We start from the raw sequence: 6,028 nt of genomic DNA on the forward strand, positions 1-6,028 counted from the left end.
CTTCCCACAATCCCTTTCTCCTTAGCCAGGCCTTGACCCATACCGATAAGAAGCAGTAATGGTGTGGCACCAGCGAGGTTCAGTACTCGACCAGATGATGATGATGATGATGATGATATGATATGGGCCTCAGAATTAAAAGCGCTGTTGGTTCCTGGGGGAGGCTAACCCAATTTAGCTAAGTTGATTTTGTCAGGCTGAGAGAAAGAGAGAGAGAGAGAGAGAGAGAGAGAGAGAGAGAGAGAGAGAGAGAGAGAGAGAGAGAGAGATGGGCAGTCAGCCAGCCAGCCAGGCATGCATCTCCCACATTCATTAAGCTGCACTAATGCAGATGGTCCATGTCAAAGGTTCATCATTATTATTATGTTAAACACGGTTAAGGCCAGACATAGCTGGTGCCTTCATCTCCTAATATGTGTCTTAGCATTTGGCGACAGCCAGCCAGAGCATGTGATAGCTGTTTATTGGCCAGGTATGTGGAGTGCTGCCTCTACGGCGAGTTATGCAATTGGGACTGAAAGCAGCATTTAAATGATGCATCCCATTGTGCTCAAAACAGACTCCAGGGTCAGTGATTATTAGTACATAGAAAGCACTTGAAAGAGGGCTGGAGCTTGTGTTTGCAGAGGTGAGAGGATGTTTGGCATTCATGCAAGAACTGGAAATTAACGGTGAGTTGGTGGGGGATGCGAGCTGTTAAAAAACTGACTTGGTGGAAAATGCATGACCGTGAGGCAGGCTTTTATCTTGATGAGAGTGCAATGCAAGAATTTCATTTTTTTTCTCCTGGTTTCTTTAATTTTTTTTCTCCTCCGCGTTAAATTGCACTGTTTGCTTTTTGCCATCTTATTTCTCCTTATTTCACATTCCTGTTCCCTATCCCCCTCAGACCATTGACTTCTGAGCGGATGGTGAAGTATGCTCAACTATTCCCCTTGAAGTTGTTAAAGACAAAGCCTTCAGAGGTACAGTACTGTACCTAACCTTGGTGTCATGTGACTCACATTAAAGCGTGTTAGCGTGGCGTCGGATCGGTCCCTGTAGAGATCCCTCTCATTATAGACCCAACTCTGAGTCCACGTCCTAATGAGCTCCTCTCCACCCGCTCGCTCTCCTCTGAAGAAACTACTCCAAAGGCCTAACGGCACAACGGCACACAGTCGGCATAATGATGATTAGAATAATGTTGACAACAGGAGAGAGTAAACAAACAATACAGTAGCCTCTAATATGACACCCCCCTCTCTCTCATCATTCTGATATCTGTTTCCTCCTGCTGTAGGTGCGGAGTGGGGGTGTGGGAAAGGGGGGGGGGGGGCGGAGGGTGTCTAATCACATCCATGACGCGAGGTTGAGGACAGGTAGGAGATGCTCCAAAAAGCCCTCCATGATGCCTCCAGTGAGAGGGTGAAGCCTAGAGGATCTGTTCCCCCGCTGGGCCACAATCTGGCCCCTCACTCCAGGGGGTGTGCTGGTGGCCTGGCCCCTCGCTGGGCTCCGCATCCATCTTAGCGCACAGAGAGAGCGAGAGTGAGAGAAGAAGGAGTGAAGAGGATTAGTTAGGGTAGCAGGACCTGCGTGGATCCACCCTAACCCCGGGTCAGGTGGTGACCTTTCTGGACCTTCTCGCTCCCCCTCTGAAAGCCCCCTAGAGTGGCCAGGTGGAGCTTTGGCTTCAGATCCAGCTTGTTTTGTTTTGTGTGTGTGTGTGTGTGTGTGTGTGTTTGTGTAGAGTGGCACCTCCAGCTCATCCTGATCCATTGATCAGGGCCCCCTCGCAGGCGCTAGGTGAGAGGAGAGGCCCAGGCATGCTGACAAGCAACAAAGGGAGCGCCTGGAATCACCTGTCACTCTCCCACTCACATGAAAGCCAGAAAAAGAGGCTCCCTGGCCCAATAAAGCTGCTCATGAATAGTCTTACAGGAGTGATCTGCCCCCCACATACACACACACAGACACACAGACACACACACACACACACACACACACACACACACACACACACACACACACACACACACACACATACACATATATACACACAGATCCCCCCCACCCACCCTCAGCCTCCTAAATCTTAATTCTCAGAGTCTCTGACTCCTGCTCTGCCCCTTGGCTTGGCAGGGGGGCTCCTCTATGTTAAATCTATAATCAGGTCAGGTTGCATCCTTGCAAAAGGTCACCTCTATGCCCCCCACCCCCCCACCACCAACTGAGATGTATGGCTAATTACATGCTCATGATCTTATAGCACAAAATATTAGAAAAGAATGCAGTGCGCTTAAAATGGTGTCAAACTAAAGTGAAGAAGATGTACCTGAATGCACCACGAACCACAAAATCTAACGCAACCTCAAGTAAGATGCTTTGCTCTCCTGTCATTCAGGTCAGGGGGACGTTAGCCTGCAGTACTAATGCGCTACCATGTATTTAAAGCCACTTCTGTTCAAATTGCACATGCTCTATAGAGCGGTAAGGAAAGGAGAAAGGAATAGGTAGAAAATGAAGGAGAAGACTCGGCTGCTGGAGCAGGTTGTTTCTTCCACCCAGGTGTCTGTGAGGACATGAGATGCCCTGAGAACCTCCCGCCACCCTGCGGCCTCTCCTGCCATGCCAGTGGGCCGAGGCCCCCAGCGCTCAGCCTTAATCCTCTGTCTAATAAGTTCATAGTGGGGCCATATGCTCCGGCGCAGTGGTGGCGGAGGGGGCGGCGGCCCATGCTACTTACACCGGCCGGCCCATTTCTCAGGTGCCTCCCCTGCAGACTGGCCCTTTGTTCCGCCGGATCAGCGCACTCCACGCGGTGAATGGCCTGAATTGATTAGCCCGCACCGTATAATTGCCAGCAAATCCCACCGAATCATTTCCCATCCATTTGAAAAGGACAATGTTCGTTTTCTTTCTCTCCCTTCTCTCCTTTCTCCTTTTTTCCCCCTTCTTCTTCTACGCCCCACCCCTCCTTCTCTTTTCATGCCACTTGGGTTTGTTCCCTCCACCTCCACCTCCACCTCCCCCTACAACCTCACACCCCCCCAGGCCCCCCCAGCCGTCCCCAGCTTACCAGCACCTCTGTGGGAGAAGAGGAGAAGGAGAGAGAGAGAGGAGAGAAAAACATGTAGGGAAAAAAATCCCTCTCGTGCTGTTACCCCTCCCCTCCACCCCCCCCCCCCCTGCCTCCCCCACTCCGCCGCCTCCTGGCAGGCTGGCCACGGATGAAAGCGGATGGCGGGTGGACGTGTTCTAATCTGTCACCCCGGAGCGCGCGCGGCGGCCTGGCTGGAGCGCTTACCTACCTGCCCTCACAGCCAGGGGGGGAGGGAGAGAAAAAGGGGGGTGTGAGAAGAGAATGAAATAGATAGAGAGAGGGGAGGACAAACTGTGAAAAGAGGTCCTGTGCGGGCCCTGTGGTGATGAAGAGGGGCACACACACGTCCACTAGGCGCCATCCCCGCCTGCCCCTTAGACCTCGGCAGTCACAGTCTCACAGTCACTCTGGCCTGGACTGTGCACTCAGGACTCAAAGTCAAAAAAACTTCTCCTTCACTACACTCACTCTTTGCAAGGCTGGGTTGAGCTGAGGGCTTGGGGAAGAACCATCTCTTACCTTAAGCAGAAATGTCACCCTCAAGCAGAAATGTACATAATAAATGCACAAAAAAGTAAAAGTACAAAAAAACACTCTCACATTTCAGGTATGCATTTTGATTTAGATTTCCCTTCCTTTGAATCCAGCCAGAGGCCTTGGCTTTACTTTTGAGTACTCTTGGCTAGTTCACTATGCAAACATCAAGACGATGAAAACACCTCACTTTTAGAGTGAGGTCACTGGAGGGTATTGATTCTGTGAGGGCCCAATCTTCCCCAAAACTCATCAAACTTAATCTGAGTCATTAGAGCCTGTCTGGTGCGAAGGTATGGAACCCCTTTGTATGAAGTTCTGTCCTCATTTCTGAGATCTCAAAATATCACACCTTTGGGTTTTATTCCTTGGGCCCCATACACTTTTACATCAGATTTGAAAGAAATTAAAATTAGCCATGTCAGTGAGGGCTACAGATTACCAACCTTCCCATGACAATAACGGACGTCTGTTATGTGTTACCCCGGCCATTATTATTTCAAGACCAATCGAGGAATCCTATTTTTTTTTTACTTGGAAGCAATTTAATGTTTGGGACAGTTAACTCTGTGATTTCTTCCAGTTCGTGTTTAAAGGGTCAATTGGTATTATTATCTTTGTGAAGATATATTACAAATGAAATTGAAGAGTGAAAGTTGTTTATTTTTTTATGGAACACAATATTGCAATGGCAGACTGTAATGACTGACATACTAAATGTTTAGATCTTGACCATGCGGTGGGTATTATATCTTTCTCATGGTTTGTGTTGTGCTTGATGGCTCTAGCCATAATATACCCAACATATCACCTGCTATTTATTTATCTGTTTCATTTGTATTTCCAGATTTGATCAGATAAGAATATTGCCTTTACTACTGGCATTATATCACCTGACTCCATATCATCAGAAACAGTAGAATGGACATTCCTATAGCACACAACACTATTGTTCATTGTCAAGCCCAGAATGAGGAAATAAATCCATGTTTGCACCAATGGCTCTTGTTCCATAACCGTCAATGGCATAGAGGCATTATATAAATATTAGTATGAAAAGGTGTACTGTATGTGTCAGGTGTGTTGAGGTCCCTAACACAGAAGGAAGGTTTTTTGTTTTCATTCAAGTTGTGGCTACGCATAAACTTCAACACACACTACTGAATAATGCTCTCTTCAAGGTGTTCACTATGTCACATTTGAAGCTCAAGGCTCTGCCTTCTCCATAAGGCTGTAGCTATTTCACAATAAAAATGTATTTTACAAAATGTATTTCACTTTGGACAAAAGTGTCTGCAAAATGCAATAACCATAACAATAATGAATAATTCTTTATATGTGCATGAAAGTTCAAGCCACTCTTAAACCTCAAGGCTCTGCTTTCTCCATACTGCTTGACCTTCTGGAGCATCTTAAGGGTACGTCGCATGAGCCAGACACTCACTGCAGCATACAGTAGTGCTCTTAGAGCCTTGACACATTTTCTTCCATTGGGGCTTGGCCCCTCTGCTTACAGCCTGTTCACTGCAGCTACCCTCAGTGGCGGCACAATATAGCCAAGTGCACTGACTTCTTGTCTTATGCAATAGAAGAGAACTAAGAGCTCCTTGATGGCTTGCAGAACATGCAAAGAAAGATTGAATAGTGACAGTGAGATCGCATCTACTGTGGAGTACTCCTCAAGAGCCATGAGGTGTTCTTCTCTCTCATTAAGAGATGAGAGAAATTGTACTCTCTCCTCTCAAAGAGAATAATGTGGCTAATGCTCTCACTGTTTCAAATCTAATCGGTACAAATATAGTATTTGTTTACCAGCAACATGTTGTCTGCTATTGTTCTAACTGATAGAACAGGGTATATTCGGAAAAGGTTTGCGGCTAGAAGCTTAATGTGACAGATCAACTATTTAGTAGCTCAACAAACAATGATAGAGCAAACTTAATTTTCTACCCACTTCATTCTCAAGACTTCTAATAATTGTTTCAGCACTGTTGCACATCTTGCATTTGTTGGAACCTGTCCAATTGTCCATTAAATCCCCCATGATTTTGTGAGATGTACACATAGATTAGTGTCAGGAGAAATCTTCTGGATGTTTTCCATCTATAAAAGTGCCCACAATTTATATACATTGCCAGTGTTTAAATGATGACCTATGATGGAATATTCAGTTAAGAAAAATGTCTAGGCTCTAAAACAAGAAGTCATATTTACCTGTATACCCAATCCACTTTATAAAACTTGTATTTGTGTTGTTGTTAGAGTTTTGCACTTTGACCTCATCCCCTGACCTGCTCTCTGGTGGTGTGGGCCCTCTGACCTTGAGATGATTTATTTGATGGGAAAAAATTAAAATACTATTAGATCTCGACAGATCCGGCTCTCACATACCTGAAGGATTTGGGTGGA

Source organism: Alosa pseudoharengus, unplaced genomic scaffold (assembly GCF_046254945.1).
Source record: "Alosa pseudoharengus isolate Yale_2024_CS ecotype anadromous, Long Island Sound unplaced genomic scaffold, YU_APseudo_1.1 YU_APseudo_1.1_scf_6, whole genome shotgun sequence".
NCBI classification, from domain to species: domain Eukaryota; kingdom Metazoa; phylum Chordata; class Actinopteri; order Clupeiformes; family Clupeidae; genus Alosa; species Alosa pseudoharengus.